This window comes from Sarcophilus harrisii, chromosome 4 (genome assembly GCF_902635505.1).
Source record: "Sarcophilus harrisii chromosome 4, mSarHar1.11, whole genome shotgun sequence".
NCBI lineage: Eukaryota > Metazoa > Chordata > Mammalia > Dasyuromorphia > Dasyuridae > Sarcophilus > Sarcophilus harrisii.
Genome location: NC_045429.1, coordinates 390127973 through 390154958, shown reverse-complemented (window position 1 = coordinate 390154958; position 26986 = coordinate 390127973). Strand labels below are relative to the sequence as shown.

The 26986-nt window shown below is 33.4% G+C and overlaps 1 protein-coding gene across 2 annotated transcripts in view; it reads left to right on the top strand.

Annotated features, from left to right (window-relative positions):
- Positions 1-26986, top strand: part of DISP1 (dispatched RND transporter family member 1) — a 253315-nt gene that overhangs the window by 140558 nt on the left and 85771 nt on the right. Inside the window, exon 1 of one of the 2 annotated variants that reach the window (XM_023502007.2) lies at positions 24344-25324. The exons of the other annotated variant lie outside the window; for it this stretch is intronic. The gene's annotated coding sequence lies outside the window, so the exon portion shown is untranslated. Of the gene's footprint in view, positions 1-24343; positions 25325-26986 lie in introns of those variants that run through there. 2 annotated transcript variants of the gene reach the window in all.

The following is a 26986-nucleotide window of genomic DNA, read 5'->3' as shown; positions in this document are numbered from 1 at the left end:
GTAGATATGTAGTGTGGGGTAGTGTGTATGTGCCATGTAATAGATGATGTTATTATACATGTTCAACATTAGAAAGGCATATACTTTCATCAGGGAAAATTACACCAAAGAATTTACGTTTCCATCTGCTCTGCAGATTATATTACATATATTTCCCTATGTACCACAGGATCTTTTCATCTGATTTGGAACTCAGACCTCCTGTATGTGTTGTTCCCCCCATTAGAATGTGAATTCCTAGAAAAAAAGGATTGACTCACTCTTCTATTTGTATCCTCAGTACTTTGCACATTGTAATCACTTAATAAATGACTTTTTCAATCTTTTTTACATTCATTCACATTTTCCAGATGAGAAAACAAAGTGAATTTCTAGCATGAACACAGATAGGATATAGCAAAGCTCAAGGTTCTAAGAGAATCATGGGATCAAATCTCTAGAGATGAAAGTCTATGGAAAGTTTATTAAATCCTCTCGTTTTATAGGCAAGCAACTAAGGCCTATGCTGTCAGTGAATTTTCATAGTGTCAGCTAAGCATTTCGTATACTACTTCTAGAGGAGCAGGTAAACCTGAGAGATATTACTAAGAGAGCCAGCAGAACTTTAGTGATCCTTTGGATATAAGATATCTTCTATCAAAATATTCAAAGCAACATTTTAAAAATCTGTATGTTGTAATGTTATAGGGTTGTTAGAGCTGAGGGAATTTTCATACTTTGGTGGGATTGCTTTAGGCCCAGGGGTATGGTCCTCAGTTTTTCAAATTTAGAAACTTGATTTTATTAGTTAATCCAGACATGATCAGGTTTTGGTAGAATGATTTACCCTGGCCAAACTCTTAGTCAGTAGATCAACAAATCCAAGGAATTGTTTTATAAGCTAGGAAGCCTGTGTTTGTAAAAGTTCATTTAAAGAGACAGTGAGAGGGGAAATGGCAAATTCTTGAGAGACTGTGGGGAAACAAATACATTAATGTATTATTGGTGGAGTTGCGAATTGATCTAGTCATTCTGGAAATCATTGTACTACTACACTCTCAAAGTTATTAAATTGCATATTTTTTGATTCATTGATGCCTCTATTAGGTCTGTATTTCAAAGTGAAAAGAAAACAGAATCGTATGTGCTAAAATATTTATGTCATCCCTTTTTGTAGGAACAAAAAGCTGGAAAGTGAGGAGTGTGCCCACCAACTAGGGAATGGCAGCACAGGTTATGATATACAAATGTAATAGAAAACTTTTGGAATGATGAAATAAGAAATGATGAAAGGGATGGATTCATAGAGACCTGAGAAGTATTGTATGAACTAATGAAGAGTAAAGTGAGCAGAATTAGAAGAACAATTTATAAAATTGCAATAATGTAAAAATAAGCAAATTTGTTTGAAAAACTTAATGAAAGACTTAAGAACTGGTCAATGTAATGAACAACCACAATTCCAAAGGATTCATGATGAAACATACTGCCCACCTTCTGGGACACAGATAATGAATTCAGAGTGTAATTTGAAGCATTTTTTTTTTTGGATATAGCCATTGCAGTAATGTGTTATTTTACACATTTATTATGAGAACTTTCCTATACTTTCTCCCCCTTCAATGGTAAGTCATTGGAAAGGGTAAAGATTTAGGGGCGGGGGAAGGACCCAGATTTTGAGAAATTGAAAAAATAAAATTCAATTACAACTCAAAAAAGTAGAATGTCTATATATGTACCCACTAGGAAGTTTATTTGGCCTAAGAAATATAACCTATCTGCCCCTGAAAAGATCCATTGAGAAGAACCTTTGGGTCAGAATCTTGCTTGATTTGGTTTAACTTAATTCTGTAAATATTTATCAAAGGTTTCCAAATTATAAGGCAATGTGCTAAGATCTGATGGATCTAGAGAAAATAACAAAATTGTCTCTAGCCTCAAGGAGATTGTATTTTTGTGGGAGGAAACAAAATTAGCACAGATAAAGAATTCAAATTGGAGTTAGGTATTTTTAAGGAAAATGTCTGCCTAGCTATGATACCTTGATAAATCATCTTTTTTCTATCCTAGGGTAGATAGAGAACTGAGCCTATAGTCTTGAAGACTCATCATGAACTTGTCTCCCCATTAAAATGAAACTTGTTGTGAGTTGAGGTTTTTGGTACTTGTATATCATTACTTAGCATAATACTTGGAATACAGTAAGCACTTAATAAATATTTGTTGATTCGTTGATTGTGTATCTTTTTTTTTCTGGTTCTGCTCATTTCACATAAATATTTCTATGGGTTTCAGAATTCTTTCCATTCATCATTTAATATAACATTCTATTTTAGACATTCCCTAACCCATAGACATCTACTTGGTTACTGGTTCTTTTCTACTACAAAAGTGTTGGTATAAATATTTTAAAGTATATGAAACCCTTCTGTCTTTTATAGGTTTGACCATTTTAGTCATGTACTTAGCATAATTCCAAATTATTTGTAGCACATTGATAAATCATCTTTAAAGTTGGGTAATTCTAGATGATTTTTGTATATAGTGAATCTTTTCCACTTATTACTTTCAGTTTCACAGGGTGACTTTATAATTTTGCTTCTAGATTTAGACTATGTCTTATCTGAAGGTTTGTATCCACTTTGTGTTAACCTCAAAAAAACAAATATTGTAGAGAAAAAGACACTTGATGTGAAATACTTTGGTTCTTGTAAATTGTTATTTATTAGGGCTTCGAAGCAACTTTCATACACACACAACAACCTTGACAATACTATTATTCTGAAGCACAACTAGCACAGTCAAGAAGTCAAGAAGAGGAATAGACTATTTCCTGTGTTGCCTAGGTCATTCTGGTCAAGGTTTCCCAGAGTTGCAGGATGATTGTAGCAGGAGGCATGGATTCTGATTGTCCTAAGATGTCTGGCTGTGAGAAAGAGACTTAAGTAAAACTATATGGAGTTGAAAGCAAGAGAGCCTAAGTCATGGAGTCAACTAAATTTAGATTTATAAGTAAATCACTAATAGTAAAGTTAGGAGTAGTGAACCGGTAGAACTCTAGAACCTCTAGTCTTCTCAGAGTTGTAAAATAAGAGTCAGAGATGGTAGTTGTTCAAGACAGTCAAGATACTGCACTATTTTCTTTATTTCGTTGTATGTGTGTATAGCAGAAAGAGGCAGTGTGTGAGAGAGGAAAGAGAATGTGTGTGTGTGTGTGTGTGTGTGTGTGTGTGTGTGTGTTTTCAAAGATAGAAACTGTGGGGAAGAGGGGAATTAAAATATGTTATTTGGGAGAATGAAGACTGAGAATTAATAGAAAATGAAACAAAACATTAGGAATAAATTAAACATTATTAAAAAGGTTTCTATTAGAACTGCAGTAACTGACTATCTAGTTTTTAATTAACTGTAGAGAATCTGTATTTCATATGAAGACGCATATTTAAACCACACAAATAGGAACCTATGTCTATGAAGAAATGTACCAGATGGCAGATAGATAACATTTTGGAGGCTGATCCAGGGTGGATTGTGGCTTTGAGATATAATTTACTTATGTTACAGTTGCTTTGAGTTACTAGCATTGACAGCTTAGTGGAGGCTACATTAAAATTGGGGGTTATGATCTAGCAATTAAAAAAAATTGGTTTAGTTTTCTGGTTTAATAGGTTATATATATATGTGTGTGTACATATGTATATATATATATGTACACACATATATATATCCGCTATAATGATCTTAGCAAATTTGATTTCATATAATTATATGTGTTGAAATGAATCTATATAGTTGCCAATTGGGAAAATAGGTATCATAGCTACTTGACTGTAGAATCAGTATTCAGCTTGCCACAGTCTCTCCCATCTCTAGTCCATTCTTTACTCAACTGTTAAAGTGATCTTCCTAAAGTGCTGATTTATGTCATCCTCCCCTCTCTCCCTACTCAATAACTTCCAGTAGCTCCCTTCAAGATCCTTTAATATCAAGATTCTTGATACTTCAAGATCAAATCCAACACCCTCTGCTTGGTGTTCAAAGCTCTTCAAAACTTGCCCTCTTCCCTTTCTAATTTAGCTCCCTAGCTTCCAAGTATTCTTCATTCAGATAATACTGGCCTCTTTAATGTTCTTCCAACAATACAATCTTATCTCCCAACTTGTCATTTTCACTGGTAATACTCCATGTATGGAAAACATTTTCTTCTCATCTCTTACTTCCTAGCTTTACTGACTTTCTTAAAATCCCATCAAAAATCCCATCTCCTTCAGAAAACCTTTCTTGATACCTCTTAATTCCATTGCCTTCCCTCTTTTGATTATTTTCAATGTATCTTGTCTCTGGCTTGTCTGCATTTAGTTATTTGCATGTTATCTTCCCAATTAGATAATGAGCTACTTAAGAATAGGGACTGTGTTCTATTTTGCTTTGTATCCCAACACATAGTCTATAAAGGCATAATAAGTGCCTTGCACATAGTAGGCATTTGATAAATATTTACTGATTGACTATTCTGTGGACTTCTTAGGAGGATGTAAAATAATGAGCAAAGCATACAGGAAGGAAGATGATGTAATTACTGTTTGAGTTGCCTGAAATTGTGGGGTATTCCCACAATCCCAGGGAGATAAATAACAAGACAAATACTTGGAAGTTAGTTATTAACTGCTCCCAAGTATCCATTCTTCTGCTCCCTATCCTATCTCCTCCCTTCTCCCACCAGGAGTTGATGGGTGAATTTAAAGCTCTTGTGGTGAGAACTAAATGACAAAAGAATTGTGTAAAAGGTCTGCTAAAAGGGGAGGTAGCCAGTATAGCATATGTTTGTCTAGTGCTAATATCCTCATCTCTGGCACCGATCCATTAACAATATAGGCATTGGCTTAGAATGTGGGACAAGCTGTCATTCAGGCAATATAACTGGGACAGGGGAGGCACTATGAATAATTAGTCTTTTTTCAGGGAGACATTATTGAGAGATTAGCTTGATTAGGACCCTTATATGAAGTTCCTCTTTGCTTTCCAGTATTTCCAGCTGTGGGAAGAGAACCTTCAATTTTGTTCTAAAGTTGAAGAATTTCATGATCCCTATTACATACACCAACTCAAGTCCTTGGAGTTGGGAGGCAACTATACAGTATCATGCATACAGGGCTATAACAATAGCTTCCCCTTCCTTGCTTCTAGGAAGCTAGATAGTTAAAATTGATTTATTGAGTCTTAGAGGTAAAGGGATGGTAATTTAATGCCTCCAAAGTGAAATCTGCAGGAAAATTGAAGACACTGCTGTCAAGGATAAGTAAGGAGTTTAGGGATGGATTCAGAGAAGTTGGACTTTGGATAATTTCCAATGCCTGAAGAATCTCAGGAAGGATATTGTGATTATATGAGTGGGATATGGGAGTATCCCGAATGCACCTCACCCTTGACCTTTTTAATAGGAGTCTTTGAAAATTGCTTCCTCTGAGCAGCAATAAATTGGGAAAACATTTTCATATTTAAAGGTTCTAATAAAAGCCTCATTTCTAAAATATATAAAAAATTGACTCAAATTTACAAGAATTCAAGATTGATAAATAATAAACTCCAATTGATAAATAGTCAAAGGATATGAACAGACAATTTTCAGATGAAGAAATTAAAACCATTTCTAGTCATATGAAAAGGTGCTCTACATCACTATTGATCAGAGAAATGCAAATTAATACGACTCTGAGGTACCACTACACATCTTTCAGATTGGCTAAGATGACAGGAAAAGATAATGATGAATGTTGGAGGGGATGTGGGAAAACTGGGACACTAATACATTGTTGGTGGAATTGTAAATGGATCCAACTATTCTGGAGAGCAGTTTGGAACTATGCTCAAAAAGTTATCAAACTGTGCATACCCTTTGATCCAGCAGTGTTTCTACTGGGCTTATGTCCCAAAAAGATATTAAAGAAGGGAAAAGGACCCACATGTGCAAAAATGTTTGTGGCAGCGCTGTTTGTAGTGGCCAGAAACTGGAAACTTAGTGGATGCCCATTAATTGGAGAATGGCTGAATAAATTGTGGTATATGAATATTATGGAATATTATTGTTCTGTAAGAAATGACCACCAAGATGATTTCAGAAAGGCCTGAAGAGATTTACACGAACTGATGCTGAGTGAAATGAGCAGGACTAGGAGATCATTATATACTTGAACAACAATATTATATGATGATCAATTCTGATGGACGTGGCCTTCTTCAACAATGAGATAAACCAAATCAGTTCCAATGGAGCAGTAATGAATAGAACCAGCTACACCCAGCGAAAGAACTCTGGGAAATGAGTGTGAACCACTACATAGAATTCCCAGTCCCTCTGTTTTTGTCTGCTTGCATTTTTGATTTCCTTCTCAGGTTAATTTTACATTATTTCAAAGTTCAATTCTTCTTGTGCAGCAAAATAACTGTATGAATAGGTATACATATATTGTATTTAACATATACCCTTTGATCCAGCAATGTCTCTACTGGGCTTATATCCCTAAGAGATCTTCAAGGAAGGAAAGGGACCCATGTGCAGAAATGTTTATGGCAACTCTTTTTGTAGTGGCAAGAAACTGGAAACTGAGTGGATGCCCATCAGTTGGAGAATGGCTGAATAAGTTATGGTATATGAATGTTATGGAATATTATTGTTCTGTAAGAAACGACCAGCAGGATGATTTCAGAGAGGATTGGAGAAACTTACATGAACTGATGCTGAGTGAAATGAGCAGAACCAGAAGATCATTATACACGGCAACAAGATCAATTTTGATGGATATGGCTTTTCCCAGTAATGAGATGATTGAGGCCAATCTCAATCTTGTGATAAAGAGAGCATCTACATCCAGAGAGAGGACTGTGGGAACTGAGTGTGGATCACAGTATAACATTTTAGCTTTTTTTGTTGTTGTTTGCTAGCATTTTGTTTTGTTTCTTGTTTTTTCCCCTTTTTGATCTGATTTTTCTTGTGCAGCAAGATTATTGTATGAATATGTTTACACATATTGGACTTAACATATATTTTAACATGTTTGACATACATTGGATTACTTGGCATCTAGGGGAGGGGGAAGGGGAAAGGATGGGAAAATTTAGAACTCAAAGTTTTGTTAGGGTCAATGTTGAATGTTGAAAAATTATCCATGCTTATGTTTTGAAAAAGCTTTAATAAAAAAAAAAAAAGAAAATTGCTTCCTTTGACAAAGAGGCTCTCAGGATGACCTAAAGAGATTATGAGATACTGCCATTATATATTATGAAGATCCATAGTCCCTATGCCTCACTGATAGTCATTGTACTGAAGACTGGAAGCTTTGATGAGCGTAGCCCATTGAACTTTGAATATAAGAATTAAGATGGATCCATAATCATACCGTGAGTTCAGGATACCTTGATGTGACAGAGAGGCAGCCACTGATTTTCAGTGTTGGACCTGCAATGTGAGGATGGTAGAATCACCATAGTTGAAGATTCTAAAGAATTTACTTTTTTAATATTATTGTTGTTGTTAACTATTTTGAGTTGCTGGAGCCAAGGGATTTCTGTATTTCCCCAGCCCATGAAAAAAGTGGTAAGTAGAATGAAGTACTGGAAGATATTGGAGTAATTTTGATGATCTGATCCTATTTGGGAAAACATTGAAAGAAGAAAAGCAAAGGCCTTGGTTACATTGGTTAGAAAATCCAAAAGTCTAAGGCTTGGAATCAGTAAATATCAGGTTTACATAATATGGTTGTATTTCTGTAGAGATTAAATATTGGCTCTTTGCTTCTGTCTTTGTATCCTCAATGTTTAGTTATGCTTCTGTGTATCATAAGTGATTGATAGATATTTGTTAAATTGAATGGAATGGTACTGAATTGGCAAGCACTTAAATCAAGTACTGCCAACCACAAGTGAAACATGGTGTTGGACTGACATCAGTTTGGTATGCATTACTGAGCATGGATACCCAATATAGGGCCCTTTTCTATAGAGTTAAAGATATGTGGTTTTGAAGGCACTTTCTGACAATTTTGTATCCTTAAGGAAGCTCTGGAACTGATGGAGGAACATCTTCTGTCAACCCTAAGATAGTAGCAGGTGTATGGTTAAAGGCAAGTCTCATTGACATGTGCTGCTTCTTTGGAAAGCTTCTGCAGAAGATAATTCTTGGAATCTCTTGTAATTGTAAGCAAATTGAAAGCAAAAAAAAGGAATATAAGCATTATTCTTATGGCAACTTGAAGCATTAGGTCATTCTGGACAGCCTGGAGTCAGAAAGAACTGAGTCCTAATTTGACTTCCAATATTTTTGATAGCTGTGTGATTTTGGACAAGTATTGTGACCTGAGTCTTGGTTTCCTCCTCTGTAAAATGATAGTAGTAATATCTGTAAAATCTGCTGATTTCATAGAGTTGTGATAATAATAGCCTAAGGAATGTAAATGTAAAAGCAAATGGCATTGTTGTTATACATATATACACAGCTAATTCAAATAAGCTATTACTTGGTAATGTTTTTTAAATATTTATTACATGTAAGGATCTGAGAGAAAGCATGTTTGGGGTAATGAAGATACTAGTTTAAGTACAGTAGAAGTTTGTGTAGAAGACTAGTAGTAGATAAAGGGAGAAAGATAAACTGAGACAAGATTGTGGGAGAGCCTGAATGCTAGCCAAGGAATTTGGACTTATCCTGTAAGCAGTGGGAGTCTGGTGAAAGTTCTGTAACTATTAAGAGAAATGGAAAAGCATAGTTTTTAGCTCATTTTTTTTTTCCAGGAAAGATATATGTATATAAATTTGGTCAGAGGCTAGGGATGATATGAGTGAGTTATATGCTTTTCTCATAAAATTTAAGAGTAATTTACTTCTGTGTTTTCATTCTTAAATAAGTACTTGCTATCATCCCAGACTGCTTTTAAGTTTCCATTTTTGGTGGGTGAGGAAATAGACAGTTTGAAAGGTTTTAGCTATGTTTTGCTTCAACTCTCAGTTGAGACTTGTTTGTCACATTGTCACCTAATTAATCCTTAGGATAGCAGTTCATTTAACGGTAAGGCTTTTGGAAAATGACAACATTCTGTAGTGTAAAAGGTCAGGATGTAGCATCTCATAGTGGAAAGAGTATTAACTAGAAGACTAAGCCTTAGGGTTTTGGTCCAGCACTGACAGCTTACTGATTTTGTAACCATGGGCAAGTCATACAATCTTGCTGAGCATTATCTTAGAAATAAAAAAAAAGAAGGAAGGAATGAAGAAAAGGCGGGAGGAAAGGATAAACGAAAAAAAAGGAAGGAAGAAAGGAGGGGAGGAGAGAGGGAGAGAGAGAGAGAGAAGTGATTGGGGTTAAGTGACTTGCCCACAGTCATACAGCTAGGAATTATTATGTGTCTGAGATTGATTTAAACTCAGGTCCTCCTGACTTCAGGGCTGGTGCTCTATCCACTGTACCATTTAGCTGCCTCCAAGTCAAAAGTTAAAAAGGATCAGGAGTGTCCCTCCTAATCAGGAAGAGAGTTCAGGTATTTTCAATCCAACAAACATTTATTGAGTTTGCCTTATGTCCATAGCACTATTCTGGAAACTAGAGAATATATGAAGTTTAATTATGACATCTTCATGATAAATTCATGGAAATTATAGTCTAGTGTGGGAGTTGTTAACCATCCTTTTTTTTTTTCCTAGTTTTTTTTTATTATAGCTTTTTATTTATAAGTTATATGCATGGGTAATTTTACAGCATTGACAATTACCAAACCTTTTGTTCCAATTTTTCCCCTCCTTCCCCCTATCTCCTCCCCCAGATGGCAGGTTGACCAATATATATTAAATATTGTTAACTGTGATGACCGTGTATTTTAAAATCAGTCGGAGTCAGGAATTCAGGTTAAGGGAAAATCCTCGATCTTTATTCTTTGTGGAGGTAAAGGGGGATGGCAATCGGAAGTGAGAACAGCCGCAACATGAACCTGGCCAGCAGTATCTCTGCCTCTCTCTATGCCTCTTTCTCTCTCCCCCCCCCCCCCCACCCTCCAAGTAGTCTCCATGTCATTTCCTATACAACACATCAAAATCTGCAGAGAATGGGTGGGGGTCATTCTTTCTCCAAGCATATATATTAATAGAGTATGGTCCAATTACTATTTAGCCTCACGTGCTTGGGACCTCAGTGCATCAACTCGAGCTTCAGCCCATTACAGTTAACCATCTTTGTGACCTAAAACTCTTTGGTAGCTTAGTGAAGACTAGTCATAAAATAAAATCAATAGAATTACAAAGGAAACCAATTATATTGAAATTCAATTATCAACATATTTTATTGTCTCTAGGTTAAGAATTCCTGGTCTAGTAAGTAGCTAAGTTATTAGTGCAGATGATTGTAATACACATTATTTGTTAATTCATTAAAGAATTGTAAAACAAAGATCTATAAAATCTTTGAGGAAAAATCCTTACCAACAAGGTCTATTGGTAGCGGCCATATTAGAAAGTGTTGAGTAGTCAAGATGAGGGAAGGTTTCATGGAGTAATTGGCATTTAAAATGGATTTTAAATATTTTAGGTAATATTGGTTTAAGACATTCTGGGGCTGTCATAACATTAAAAAAACCCAAATTCCCCCTCCCTCCCTCAAAGGATCAGTAATTGTTCAAAAATGGGCTGTCAAAGGTTCAGTCATTGTTGTATTACATAGGTCAGTTATTGTTACAACTCATTGAGGAGGAAGGGAAAGGGAGAAAGAGATGGCCTTTCTTGGGAGACTGTTAAAATGACTAGAACTAGATAGAAAGGGGGTCTGTTTTGGCACATAGGGACAAGAACTTTGCCAATCTTTACCTAGATCTTCAGAAAAATTCCCTTTTATTAAGAGTTCATCTCGGTATAATCAATAGAGTGTTGGACTTGGAGTTAGGAAGACCTGAGTTTTAATCCTACCTGAGACACCCATTTATGAGACCCAAGGCAAGGCATTCAACTTCTTTAACTCAGTTTAGCCATCTGTAAAAATTAAGATATTAACAACACTTATTTCACAAGAATATTATGACAAAACTATAGATTTAGAATGAGAAAGAACCCTTGAGGCCAGTTTCCTCATCTTTCTCATTGGTGAAAGAACTGGACCTTTTTAAGTCCTTCTGCTGATTCATAGACACCCCTTCCCCCCATGGTCTTAGGGTCTCCTGAATCAACAAAGTAATGTGTTCTTAAATTTTGTTTGAATTGTAGATCATCTCTGTGACTTTTTGAAGTGACTCTATGCTCTTTGAAGATCCTGGTTAACCAGTGTAGAATATTTTCTACAAGCTAGAAAAATGTAAGAGCTAAAGGAAAATGCTTTCAATGCTGACATAATAACGAATAGATCAGTGATTTAAAAAAAAAATGCAGTGTGGTATTGTATCTGCTATCCACAGGGAAGGCAGATGAAGCATTTATTCTTAAATTTGTCTAACCCCTCAATGTATGGATTGCTTCTGCTAATAAAAATACTACAAAAGATGCACTGCCATTTTTATAAAAACCCTTTGAATATGTTTTATGTCTTATATAGACCATAAAAATTAGTGAAACCAAGACCTGTCATAAAGGATTTCTTCTGATATTAGGGGAGGTATAGGGTATGTTTTTCCTGAAGCTAGCCAAGTCTTCAGAACCCTAAGTATAAAATGGTCAAGAGAAAAATGAAAAAAAAAAACAAATTCTCAAAAATATTAACTAGTCATGTAAATTAGTGAACACAATCTTACCTTTTTCGGATAATGATGATGATTAGATTGTACTGAACTCTCACATCATGTGAAAATGTAGGATTTGGCAGGACAAACATTAGATTCATGTTGTTCAAAGTGGAAAACATAGTTCTTTTCCCAGTGGTGCAATGGAGTTTAGTTTGATGCCTAATTTAAAAATTAAGTTACATCAGTTCACTGGGATATTAAAATCATCTATAATTTAATATCTTTTTGTCTAACTGTCATATTTCTTTTCTTAGCAGTGAGATTTTGTTCCATGCTGTTGTCTTGTCTTTCTTAATCACAGCTTCTTTAAACAACAGATCACATTGGTTTTAGCATGAGTTTCCAGTGTGATATTTTTAAGAGAGATATTATATATTATTTAAAGATTTTTTTCTTATTTTAAAAATTATTTTTAATAATAGCCTTTTATTTTAAAAATACATGCAAAGATAGTTTTCAACATTCACCCTTGTGAAACTTCCAAATTTTTCTCTTTCCCTTCCCCCACCTCCCTCCCCTTAGATAGGAAGTAATACAATATAGGTTAAACATGTCCATTTCTTCTAAGCATATTTCTACATTATCATGCTGCACAAGAAAAATCAGATCAAAAAGGAAAAAAAGAAAAAAGAAGCAAGCAAATAACAACAACAACAAAAAGGTGAAAATACTATGATGTGATCCACATTCAGTCCCCATAGTCCTCTTTCTGGATGCAAATGGCTCTCTCCATCACAAGTCAATTGGAATTGGCCTGAATCATCTCATTGTTGAAAAGAGCCAAGTCCATCATAGTTGATCATCATATAATCTTGTTTTGCTATGTACAATGTTCCCTTGGTTCTATTCACTTCACTTAGCATCAGTTCTTGTAGGTCTCTCCTTTCTGAAATCATCCTGCTTATCATTTCTTAGAGAACAATAATATTCCATTACATTAATATACCATAATTTATTCACCCATTCTCCAATTGATGAGAATCCACTCAGTTTTTAGTTTCTTGCCACCACAACAAGGACTGCTATAAACATTTTTCTGCATGTGGGGCTCTTTCCCTTTTTTATGATATCTTTGGGATACAGACCCAGTAGAGACTCTATTGGACCAAAGGGTATGCACAGTTTGATAGCCTCTTGGGCATAGTTCCAAATTGCTCTCTAGAATGGTTGGATCAATTCACAACTCCAGCAATAATGTATTAGTGTTCCAGTTTTCTCATATCTCCTCCAACATTTATCATTCTATTTTCCTATCATCTTAGTCAATCTGTAATGTATGTAGTGGTACCTCAAAGTTGTCTTAATTTGCATTTCTTTAATCAATAGTGATTTAGATCTTTTTTTTTAAATATATGACTAGAAATGGCTTTAATTTCTTCATCTGAAAATTGTTCATATCCTTTTACCATGTATCAGTTGGAGAATGGCTTATATTCTTATAGATTTGAATCAAGTTTTCTGCTTCCGCTCCAATCCTTTCTGCATTAGTTTTGTTTGTACAAAACCTTTTCAATTTAATATAATCAAAATCATCCATTTTTCATTTCATAATGTTCTCCACTTTTTATTTGGCCATAAATTCCTTCCTTCTTCATAGATCTGAAAGGCAGACTATTCCTTGTTCTCCTAATTTGCTTATATTATCACTCTTTATATATAAATGATGAACACATTTTGACCTTATCTTAATATAGGGTGTTATTACCTAAAGATTTTAAAAATTATCCTCACATTAACATATCATTCAGTAGGGTCTACTAATCTAAGCGGTAATGAGGTGCTTATTCTAAATTTATAGTATTTCTTTATCCTTAGTAAAATTGATTCCTGTAGTATGGTTATTGTTGTTAAACTTTTATTAAAAACTGGCAATGTACTAAGTTTCATATATTATGTAGAATTATTTTCTGCCAAATGCAATTTAGGTACAAGCAAAGTTATAAGAGATAGATAAAATGGTTATTTCCTTTAGAGGTGTGAAGGAAAAATAGAAAAATGAACACCATCACCTTTGGGGTAATTGTGATGATCTAGAAAAAGATTTTCCTAAGAAAGGGAATATGAATGAGTAGAGATTTAATTAAAGGAGAATTGCATATTATTATCTTGTTTATTGAAAACCTATAATTTATCTTTTTGCTTATAAAATACTAACTTTTGTAGGATATAGAAATTTAAAGCCCTCTGATTTCATACATTATACTCTAAAGCTAAGTGGTTTACTGATCTCACAGTAAAATTTTTCCTTTTAAAGAGTATTCTTTGGTAAGCTCTGATTTTAAATAAAAACACTTTGATCTCCTTGTATATCTAATGTTGCTATGGGTTTTCCCTAATCTAGTGGGTGTGGGCTTACAGTGATGCCAGGTGAGCTGGTGGAAATCATTAAAGTTACTATAGGTTGTTATAAAATACCCTATTCCTCTATTTGAAGTAGCCTAGATCAAAGGGACTGGGATTTAAGTTTTTTAAAAAGGAACTTTTTTATTAAAATTTCTTGTAGGATGAGAGGTAGAGAGCACAATTGAGTTTTAAAATTCACAGAATACAGCAATATGAGTATATTACTGTATACAAATTAACTTGCTATCCAAAATTCATTAAATCAAAGGTATATTACATTTATGCTTTGAAGTCACAGACAGAAAAACATTTTTCTTGAGATGTTGTGTGCATATTAATTAGGAATCTGAGTTGCAGTTTTTCTTTAGTGCAACTAAGGCATGTTTCCCTCAAGAGGGAAAGCATCTTGAGCACTAGGGACCTTGAACTATTTCATCAATCTTTCTACATAACCTTCTTATTGTACTTGCCTTAACAAAGGATGCAGCCTAGGGACTTGTCTGTAGGAAATGTCCAAACGCAGTTTGCTAAAATTTATTGTGACAAGCTTAACTATATCTTCCCCAAAGGGGTCTTAAATATCTTTGTCCTTAAAGTTTTATAGTGCTAGGAAAGGTTGGGGTCATAATGACAGTGGTTGAGGGGCATTTACTTTATTTTTTTTAACTTTTCCAAGATGAAAAGTAGAATGTAGGTAAGATGGGGACAGTAGTTCTTGTTAGCAAAGTTTGGATTTTTTTTGGGGGGGAGTATTTTTTGCTGTACAGGTCATTGATTCTAGGACTACCAGTTATTAATATTTTATTTTTTTAGTTACATATAAAAACAATTTTAAACATTCATTTTTTGAAATTTAGAGTTCCAAATTTTCACCCTTCTCCTCTCCTCAATCCTTCTCCCTCACTAAAATACAAGCAGTTTGAGAGAGGTTTTGCATGTGCAACAGGATTATCAGTTATTAACATACCAACACATCCATTTATTTTTATTGCAGCTACTGTTCATTTGGACAAGAAAGGTAAGATGATGAAAGTAAATAGAGCCATCTTTCCTATTGAGTAAATGATTTATTCCCCCCTTATTCAAGATTGGAGATCATTTTTAAATCTTAGTCACAGTTATGTTTACTTTCATCTAGGGACTAAGCTTAAGCCCTGGATACTGGATACTGAGTTTTACTTTTTCCAAAGGGTGTGGATATGTATTACTAAGATAGCAATTTGACATTGGGAAAAATGAATACTGTTGCCTAATATTCCATAGGGATAAGAAGGGAGAGTGAGTGCAAAATGTCTTGTTGATATGGTTAAGGGCTAGTGTCAGAAATGTGTAAGTAGATGTGATTTGAAGATGTTAAGTCGAGTGCATGGGTAGAAATTTTTGGTAATCAACCTAGGGCATCTGAAATCAATAAGAGAAGAGGAGGAGGGAGGAAAAAACTTGTTGAATGATTGAATAAAGCAGATGGTTTAACTTTGACTGAAACAAGGAATTTTGCTTATTTCTCTTTCTCCTCCTGAACCTCAAATGTATTTTTCCTCTCATATATATCATCTTGTAATTTAATAAAACAAAATAAAAACTGAGAATCAGAAATGCAGCATAGTTTTTCTGTGCTTCTCTTGGATGTTACATACATAGTTAACTTTTTTTTTTACTCTTCTATGAAATGATTATAACACTGCTTCTTTGTTTCAGATCTTACAGACGACTTATTAGTCATTACTCTCTAAGTAGGAATTTCTTTGAGGTCTTTTGCTGAAAGAATATTGTCTAAATGCTGGATGTTGTAAGCAATTCACTGATAGATGTGGTCATTTTTTCCTCTCCTTTTAAAAGCAAAGGTCATTTTTGTGGTAATCTTTCAGCATACTTTTGGCTTCTTTTGATAAAACTATTCATAATAGCAAATGACACTTTTTTCTTCATGCCATTACATATTTCAGATAGTATTTTCTATTAATTAAAATTATGTAAATTTTGTTTTTGTTGTCCTGAAAGTCTTCTGGGAATACTCAATATTTGTCTTCTTCCTTCCTTTCTTCTTTCTTCCTTCATTCATTTTTTTCCTCCCTCTGTCCCTCTTTCTCCCCCTTTCCCTCTACCTCTATCTTTGTATTTTCCCTTCCTCTCCTCTCCCTCTTCTCCTTTTCCCCAAAACTATAGGATGGGCTTTAGTCCTCAGAATTGCCTTGCCTTTTAAATTTTATGGGATGAGTATACCTGAACATACTTCAGTCTTTAATCACCAGATGTAGAGCACATTTTTTCATGTGGTCATTTTTTCCTCATGATTCTCAGGTGGAATTTACTGAGCTTTATGTTATGAATCCTTTAAATATGGTGAAATATAAGTTTACCTTCTATGTTTCTAAATGTAAAATAGCATTTTATACAGGTAAGTATCATATGTATATGCTTGAGAAGAATATTTGTAATAGAATAACAAGAATAACAGTGCAACTCAAGGCTGTTAAATTTTTTTTAGAGACCTGAATGAGTCTAATAATTATTTCTTGAATTCTTATGATCTATTATAAATATCCCACTGCTTTCTTCCAATGTTATTATTGCCTTTTGCTTGTTTTCTCTCTTTTTTTTCCCTCCTTAAGGCAATTGGGGTTAAGTGACTTGTCCAGAGTCACACAGCTAGAAAGTGTTAAGTATCTGACTAGATTTGGACTCGGGTCCTCCTGACTTCAGGACTGGTGCTCTATCCACTGCGCCATCTAGCTACCTCTTTTGCTTGCTTTCTCACCTCAAAGAGAATTTTACTTCATCTAAAAAATTTCTTAAACTAAACATCACATAAGTTCCATAATTTTTGAACTATTTGAACTTTAAGTAGAGCAGGCTAATGAATGTGTTTTCAGCAAATCATAAGACTACTCCTGATATATAAAAACATATATGTATGTATGTATGTAAGAAATACTTAATTTTAATGTCTTTTATCACAAACTGTTAAAAGTTTGGCTAACGTAAATTGAACAAGGTATTGGCCAAAGATAATATGCCATACATCACGAAATAGATAAATATAACTGGATTAGTACTTTTTTTGGATTCTATTTCTTAGAACTTTATTTCATATATATATAAAAAGTGATGTTATATAGTTTGGCTCAATCTAAGGATTTGGTAAAGATGACAGGACGATGTTTATGTGTGAGTGCCTAGATTATTATTGTTTAAAGTTTCACTTTAGGGGTAAAGTCATCATTATGTAATAGCATGAGAAAAGACAGTGAATATATGTCTTGTGGTAAACACAGGAATAGCTTGCCTGTCAAGCATTTCAATTAATTAGCTGTAAATGCTAAATCTTCATTTAAATTAATTTTAAATAAAATTTGCTGGGAAGTTTAAAAGAAGATTCTGCTAGACATTAGAGTCAAAGCAGAGACGCTTTCAGTTAAGGGGTACACCCAGTGCCAGGAAATTTTACAGTGAAGGTATAATATCTTATTTTGAAATCTTGTACTGCAAACTGAAAGGAGGCTTTGGAAGATCTCCAGAGTCTATGGGCGTATTAAGCTTTGCTTCTAAATCATGACATATCACAAGAAAATGTTTGATAGCCTTTCCTAGGCTCTGGTATTTTAGAGTTATTTCAAATATGATGATTTGTTTTGATACTAGACTATGAAATGTGAGGTGTTCTGCCTCTCCCTTCTCTTCTGCTCCCAGAAAATACAACAAACCCCTTATTCTTTGAGGGAGGGGAAATGAGGAAATTGCTCTAATTCTGTCTTTTCTACTTTGGGAAAGATTAAGTGTTAGAAAATTTAAATACCCTTTGTTTTAATTTTCCCATTTTTAGTTTGGATTACTTTTTATAGTTGTTTTTTGGTTTGGATGTGCATCCTCCTATTTTCTTTGCTTTGGTCATATGCTTACATCTGTGCATCTTTGTTAATGTCGTATAGCCTTTATCTTTTTTCCTTTGTAATATCTCTAGGTACTCCTTCAGAGTCTCTTTTCCTTCCTCAAAACTGGAAGTCTGAGAAAAATGATCTTCCATATGACAGTCCTTTAAATACTTTAAGATGACTCGCTTGTCCATTAAACATCCTCAGTTCTTTCAACTAATCCTTGTTTCTCGTAGCTTTTGTGTCCCATTATAATTCTAATTGTCCCTCTTTGAATGTGAACTCAACTTGTCTATGTCCTTCCTAAAATGTAATTTTTTCCAAAATAGAACAAAATATTCTCAATAATATGTAACCAAGTGGATGTTACAGTAGGATAATCATTTTCCTCTTTTAGAGTATTATGCTTCAATTAAAGCAACCTTCAATTAAAGCTTCAATTTAAAAAATATAGGGTGTATTAATTTTTTATTTGCCACGTTATACTTTAGACTCAAGTTGAGCTTGTAGTATATGAATAGTGATTTCATATATTTATCTAGCCTTTTAAGGTATGCAGAATGTTTTACTTTACTTTGGTTTGAACTCTGTATCATAATTATGATTGTCCCCATTTTCATGGGAGGAAAATAAAGCTCAGAAACTAAGTGACTTGGCCAAAGTTACAGTGTTACTCATGGTACAAAGTTGCATTGAATTAGAGGTATGACTCAATCTCAATCCTAAATCTTCATTGATTTAGAGTTGAGTGCTTTTAGAATTGGAGTTTTTTATGCTGTGTAGTTACTCTCCATGTAATTGACAGTCAACCATCCCATACAGGCATATCTGTCTTAAGGATCAGTCTCTTTCCTGCTTGGAGGGACAGTATGAATAATAAATTTCATAAAACTTTCCTAAAACACCCAGGCTACTACAACTCTGAGGGAGTAATTGTGACAAGTGCCCCTGTCAACCCTGGGGAATGTTTTACAACTATAGTTATAATAACATTTCAGCCCTCGCTGATTTGAGACTGGTAAATCACAATAAGCTGAGCTCCCTTTTAGCCAATCAGAAAGGCCCTTATTTGAATTGTTTGCTTTCAGGTGTTCTAGTTTATATTTCACTAATCTTTGCCTTCTTCCAAGCAATGAAGTATGGATAGATCAAGACAGTGTTTCCATTACCTCAAAACAAACAAACATATAAAACAAACTAGCCACTCTAACATGACATAAAATTATGAAGGGTGTGCTAGAACCAGTTCATATTGGTTCAAGAGAGCTGATTGTTAAAATTTCAGGGCTTATTATTTTATTAATTGTCTAAACTTAAGCAAGTATTGCAGAAAATATAAAAAATGCACATTAAATGTTAAAATGTTATAAATAGCCTCCCACCCCCCCCCCCAAAAAAAAAAAGCTAGTTGTTAAACATTTACTAGTATACGTCTGGATAATTAATCAGGAGGAATTAGGAAGTTAAAAAAGAGATGAGTAAAATGATTGTTGAGCAATCACATTGCATTATAGTGGACCCACTCAGTAAAATATTTTAACTTTCTTTGGCATGGGGCTTTAAGCAAGGCAAAAGTCAGAAGACAGAGGGTTAAAAAAGACATTGAATTTTTTTATCTTGAGGTCCATAATGTCTAGGCAGGCAAATGAAAACAAAAGAGGAGGGTGTTTATCTGTAAGAATACAGTGAAAAAGCAGTATTGGGTTATCATCACAAATGTAGTATAAAGGCCAGGTTTATAGATTTGCAGAAAAAGCATCAAAAGGAAAAGAAGTTATGGTCAGAAAAACAGAAGGTCTGAGGCAGAACTATTATGATTAAGAATTATTTCTTAGGAAAAAGAGAAACCCTGGGTGTTTTGCTAGATTATTAGAAAAATCCTAAAGAGCAATAGATGTCAAAGTTTCTGGAGTTGAGAAAGATAGGAAAAGTGAGATCGTTATATTTAAATTGACAACCCTCAACATGGTGTATAGAAAGAGCAAAATGAGAACTGGAGATCAAATTCTGACTCTTCTAATCATTATTCTTTTAACTGAGGTTATAACATCTCACCCAACTGAACTTCAATTTCTGAAACTATAAAATTATTGGACTAGGTGACCTCTAATCATCAAGTTGAAAACAAACTTTTTGGTCTTTAATTGCTAACATTCTGTAAATCTAAAGAGGGCACTAAACCCCAAATCATACTGTGCAGTATAGGAAATGCTTTATAAAAAATTCACAGAATTCTAAGTTGCCCTACTTTATTTTACTTTTCTCTTTTCCCACATAACCTCAGCTTTTTTCTCTTATTCTTTCTTCCTTCTTACCTCCTTTTTTTTCCCTCTTCCCAATAAGCAAACTGGATTGGCTATCATGGTTTAGAGTAATTATACACACAGTTTACTTGGCTTCTAGATCAAAATGAAAATTGGCAATGTATGCAGCATATATAGGTGATAGGAACAGATATAGGACTTACTGATAGAATCTAGCTGTTTCAAGTTAAGGTTGGAATGAGAAAGTGAGCAGAAATTTCCTTTAACTTATAGCCTTTCTTGAAATAGTATGTACTTAGCCTGATGATGTCAACATTATGGATTCTCATGACTTTTATCTTGTGTATTTCTAGTGATATTTTCAAGCACCAGAGCTTTTGTTCTGTTTTGCATTTTACTGGCTGACCTCCCACTTGCATAGTTTAAACCCTCCCCCACAAATGACATCTTTTCCTTCCACTTAGAAGTGAACTTGGAGCACAATTACATTTGGCCAATTTCTGGAGTTTTTCTGACTCCCTTTTGAATTGCCTTCCCAAACTTAATGTCCCAGCTTGTATGATCTGTTTAGTTCTTAGATTTCACAATGTGCTAATGTGCATAATGACTTTGAATGGCTAGAAAGAAATGTTGTAATTGGAATGCTACACAAATGTACAGCAGTTGGCTCTTAAATTGTCAGGTGAAATAAATAAATAAATAAATATGGTATTTTGTGGGGTTGTTTCATTTTTTGTTTTTCTGCCTGGGGGAAGGGGCTAAGGGGTAAGGGGAGAGACAGGGATGGTTCTTTCCAAAAACCATTTTCATTCTCCCCTTCCTCCTTCCCATTCTTACCTTGTTATCTATATTTTTTTTCCTTTAGGATCTTCATCTGAATTTTGTGCATGTGCTTTTCTGAAATAATCCAGATGTGGCCAGTGAAATCTGGTTTTATTTTCATCTATTAATGTTGACATTCCATTCATAAAAACTAAATTCAGAATTGTTTGAAAAAAGTTGTTCATACCAAATCATTTATATTGAATCTGATTGGCCAGCTAATGGTTATCTAACAAGTTTTTTTAATGACTTTGGAATATGTCAAGCTTAAAACTAATTGTCATTATTAAATCATAAGTTTAAGATACAGTTGAAGTTATAAAGATGTATGCTTCAGAAATTAAAGTATTTTGATATAGAACTATTGACTTCAAACTCCCAATACATTTTTTTTTAAAAATCAGACTGGAAAAAATTTGTTCAAAAACTTTAACACAGATTTTTTTTTTTTTTTTTTTGCCTGAAACTTGTGGTCCTAATTTGCAAATAAACAAAAAGTCTATTTTGTTAATAGCACAATCATTAATAAATAGGTATTGACAGTCTGTTCAGCACTTGAATATAACAAGCATAAAAATGGCCAAATATTTTCTTAAAAATTAATATTTATATTATGTTAATAACCATGTAGAAAGTAATTTTGAATCAACCCCCCCCCCAATTATAAAAGGATAGATTATATAGCCTTCCTTCACTTTTGTTTAGTCAGTATGATATTTTGTAAGTTCACAACAAACATTTATTCAGCACCTACTATGTGCCAGGAACTGTACTAAATGCAAGAGATATAAAAAGAAAGGCAAAAAATAGTTTTTGCCCTTGAGGAATTTACAGTCAAAGGAGGAGACAACACACAAATAAGATATATATGGTATGTCAGAATTACCCAGCAGGGCAGGCTCTATCATCACCATCTCTCTAACCTCTTTAGTAGTCATAACATCATTCATTGATGTTCTTAGAAAGGATCTTAGGAGTTATGTAGTCTAGCCCTTACACTTTATAAATGAGGAAGCAATCCCCAGACAAGTAAAGTGGTTCAGTCATGAGGCAACTTAATGGTAAAGCAAGATTGAAATCCAGGCTTTCTCCAGACCTACTACTGCTGCACAAGGGGAAAAGAGGTCAATATATATATATTTTTATATAACAAAATATTATAGACAAGTATTTTTTATATAACCTTGGAAAGTTAGAGAGTAGGAATGGCCATAGCATTTTATAAATAATATGTGAGATATTTAGCCTGTAAATTTTAAAAGATAAGAAACATAAAAAATGTATAGGAACATTGGAAATAGGCTGGTTTGTTCTTTATAGATAGCAGTATATAACAGAAAATCAAATGTGTAGTTTAAACGGTATGTTTTTTATATGTACCCAAGAAACTATTATAAATTTTTTTGGAGGGGTCATCTGAAGCAGTGTTTAAGTAAGTGATATAAATGATATGAGGTACAGATTTTAGATTTTTGTTTCTAGAATTTAAGTGATTTAAATTTTTTCCATTGATTTGAGGTGAAAAATTCAGAAAAATTCACAGTATATATCTTTGTATGTATGTAACATGTATTTAAGTATGAAAGTAATAACTCTACTGTAAACCAGATTAACACAGAAATAGCCAAAGACGAATAGTCTTCTTTTATTTACAAAAAGCATTTATATTCTCTCATTTTAACTTGAGGTTTCTAGTTCCTCAATGATGGAAGGGACCTGAGATGTCATCTAAAAATTGATAAATTTTGAAACTCAAAGGCAATTTGATGATCATCAAGTCCAATCCTTTTATTTTTCAGAGGGGGAAAGGGGTCAATGGAAGTCGGGGGTGAGAGGTTACTTGTTTAAATTGACATAGCCTCTTGGAGGCATACTTTGAACTCAAATCTTTTGTCTTAGGAATTTCATATGTTTGCAGTAATATTTTAAAGACTCTGAAACCTGAAAGTAGAGTGTTTCCCCCCCCCCCCCCCCATCATGGTAAATATCTACTTATACTTTGTTTTCTGCATATCATTTAAAAAAAAAACAGCCTGCCAAAAATTATTTTCATAATTTCACCAAAAAACCCTTTTATATAAAATTTTAAAATCTGCAGAGCACTTAACATGTATTATCTTGATCAGTAGCAGGTATTGGTTGAATTTTCTAGTTTAACTGAATTATGACATTTAATTTTTATTATAAAAGTCAACAAAAACACTCAAATAAGCACATTAAATAAAGTGTAAAATCTTACCCAAGTCCCCTAGCTTTTAACAAGCTTAAACCTAAAAAAATTAACAAAAGAACAATCAAATAAAGTACCTATGTTTAATGTCACCTTCCAAGTTTTACCTAAATTCTTTAAACTTTGTCCCTATCCTCTAATTTTTTCTTTTCTTAATGTAAATAATTGGGTTCTAGTCAAAGTGTATACAATTCTGTTAATGTTGCTTTCAACTCTGTATCAGTTTGTATAATTTTTTTAAAGCATTTTCTTTTATGTTTCATGTTTTTCTCTTTTTGGAGGGTACTGTAATATTCATTGTAATTTATTCACCATCCTCCAGTTGTTGAACAGTTAAGTTGTTTCCAAGTTTTGGAAAGCTGTAGAGTAGCTGTGGATATTTTGTATAGATAAATGTTTTCCTCCTTTTTTAGAGTCCTGTGATACTCTTAGGATTGGAATTATTTGGTTAAAACATCTGACACCTTTTATGATTGTTACTTGCATATTGTTTTTTAGTTTGCCTCAGTCCACATTCCCCATAACAATTTATTAAAGTAGCTATTTCACAAAAATCTTGCCAACAATAGAATTTTATCTTTTTTTTTGGGGGGGGGGCGTTTTTGCAAGTTGGATAAGTTTTAAATGGCATATCAAAATTTTTTGATATAATTTCTCTAATTTTCAACATTGTTTTACTAGGTTTTTAATCATTTATATTTCTTCCTTAATTTGCCTGCATTTCATTTGATCACTGCTTTATTGGGGAGTGTATATTAATTACTGTGCATTTTATACATATATCTTTGACTCTTTCTGATAGCAGACCAATGTCGAACATTTACTTCAAACATTATTCTCAATCTTTTAATTTTCATTTTAAAGACATTGTTTTCTGTTGCACAAAATTCCTTTTATATAGTCAAAATAATTGATTTTGTTTTCAGTAATTTTATATATGGGTAAAAATGTGTCACCTCCATAATTTAAAGAAATAAATTATTTTTTCAGTTTTCCAAAATAATTTTAAAAATGCTTAAATACTGATTCAGTTAGAGTTTATATGATGTGGGATGTGTAGCTTTTTTTTTTTTTTTTTTTTTGCATACAGCCATCTGATTTTCTTAGTAATTTTTATTAAGCTTGATTACATTTCTTAATATTTTTGAGCATCTGAATTATTGCCCATTTGCTGTTGATGTCATCTCCAAGTTCACAGCAGTAGGTTAGGAGTTTTTAAAGGATTTTTAAAGAAAATTCTGTAATTAAAAGATTTTTAATTTTGGAATTAGCAGGACTCTAAATTTACAGCTTATTCCATGGAAGATTAATGCTATTTTCTAGAAAGAAAGCAATTATAACTTGTTTGTCCAATATCTTCCTTCTTACAGACAGCGAACATGCCCTTTTAAAAATAGTGTTTTCTGCTTTGTAAACTCTCCACCCTGAAATTATGAATATGAATTATTTGTAACAATGCATCCCTGATGTATGGAAATAAGCAACTGATTTATATGATGTAAACGGAGTGCCTTAAGAGCCCAGAAAACCCAGTTTGTAACACTTAATGTCAGTCTAAGCAAGCAAAAGTAAGATCATCTAACGTGGCTTTATTCAGCTAAGCAACTTTAAATCAAAAAGATCAAAGAAGCTTATAACTAAAACCAGCACTTTGTGCAGCTTCCCTGTAGAAGCAGGAAGAGACTAGAAATTACATGTCACCTTCATATCCTGACTTACTGACCTTGTGCTAGGATCAAGCCCCTCTGTATGCCAGCTGTTACCATTATTAAGACCTTGCCCCTAGGGGTTAAGGAGGAGAAAAACTCTCCTGTCCTATAGGAGAGCAAACACTGGAAGTTCCAGCCCCCTAACATGCCTAATTCAAGGCAATCTGCATGTGCTTGTCATTCAGCCTTGTCTCCAGGCATTGTAAGGGCTGCTCTGGCTAACTTTTTCTTTCTGTTGTGTGGCTGCTGCTCTGGCCGCTACTGGGGTAGCTCCTGCAGGCATTTGCAAATCAGACAGCCTGAGGAAGGAAGCTTGTAGAGATCCTCCGGTGAAGTTCCTTCTTTTGGCTGAAAGGTAGTAAACATATTTGTTCTTGTTTTTAAACATGTGCGTTTTTTATTTTGGTAAGAATATTGTAACATTCAGCTTTGTTCTTTGTGTTTGTGCTGGTGATTCTGCATTTCAAACTACAGGAGCCCACACATTTACCAATGTAAACTTTGAATGAATGCATTTAAATCATGTTGAGTTTATTTGAATTACAGTCTTATGCTGGACCGTAATGTAAGCAGATTTTTTGGCTGGTAAGAAAGTTCTGTATTCATGGAGCTGAGGATAGTGCAAGAGTACCTTACCAGTTCTCATAGTAATATATAAAGTAGTCTAAAATGATTTTATACTTTGCCTCGTTAGTGTTCTCTTTATCGCCCATAAAAAATATAAAACTGGAAAATAAGAAAAGGGACAGTTAATTGATGTGTCCATATTTGTTAGTAGTTAAATTATGTATATAGTAGTATATTATGTATATCTTTCAGTGTGTAGAGATGATATCTTGATGCAGATACCTTCCTGGGAGCTGCTCAGACAGCAAGCTTAATTCCATTAAATACATTCCAATAGGCCAAATACACTGATTGGTATGTGAGCTATTTTTATATATTATATATATATATATACACATAATATAAATATATTTTTATATAATTAAATGTTACTGATGCAATTTTGACAACACTATATCTAAAGCACAACTAAATTATTCCTTGATTAGGAAAAACTTTGCATAAATTTTTGTATTTATTTTAAAATGAAAACAAATAATTATATGTAAATTTTAAAAATCTATAGCTAATTTAAGTGTCAAAAAAATTTCAGACTTGATTAATATTTAGTTTTTTTCCCCCTTGGGGTAGTAATTCAAAGTATGTAAGAGTTTTGGGGGGAAAGAGACATTACTGATGAAGGTTAATGAAAAAAAAAAAACCTGAAGGCTTAAAAAAAAATTAATCTATTACTTACCAGTCTGACAACTCTTTTAGCAACTCCCAATGATACTGACCAAACATCATGAAACACTTTTACAATTTTGAAAACATCCTTCTAAGTATAGTATGTGGAATATTGTTGAAAGATATAATACATGTATCTTCATCTCCCTCTCCCCCTCTTTTTTTTTTTTTTTTTTTTTCAAAATTAGTATTATTTTAGATCATGGAACTTGTAATTCTGAAAACTTCAATTCTCTTTGATGGATGGTAATGGAAAGTCACTAAGCTATGTAAATAAACTTTAAAGTTATGACAGTGCTTTGCTTGTAGGCAGTGTATTTTACCACTTTCCATGCTCTTAAGTCTACTGAATTATTTCTAATTTAAAAAGTTTAAGTAATGACTTTTTTTTCCTCTTGTTTATTTTTTAGTTCAAGCTTAAGTATTAGACTATTTAAATGGTTCCAAATCCTGCTTGCTCAGTTATACCCTTTCATTTGAAACTGTTTGTTAAACCATGTGAAAACAAGGCAGGGTGGGTTGTTTTTTTTTTTTTTATCTGATTCTTGGTCTAAAAGGTAAACTGCATAATTCACTACAGAGATATAACAGTAAGATGTTGACATTTGTTATAAATAGTATATAAAGTATATTATAAAAACATAAAATACAATAAGATATAAATATGCTTTAAAAATTGAATTGAGAATCACTCAGAAAATATCTCTGTAATAAATTTAGCTGA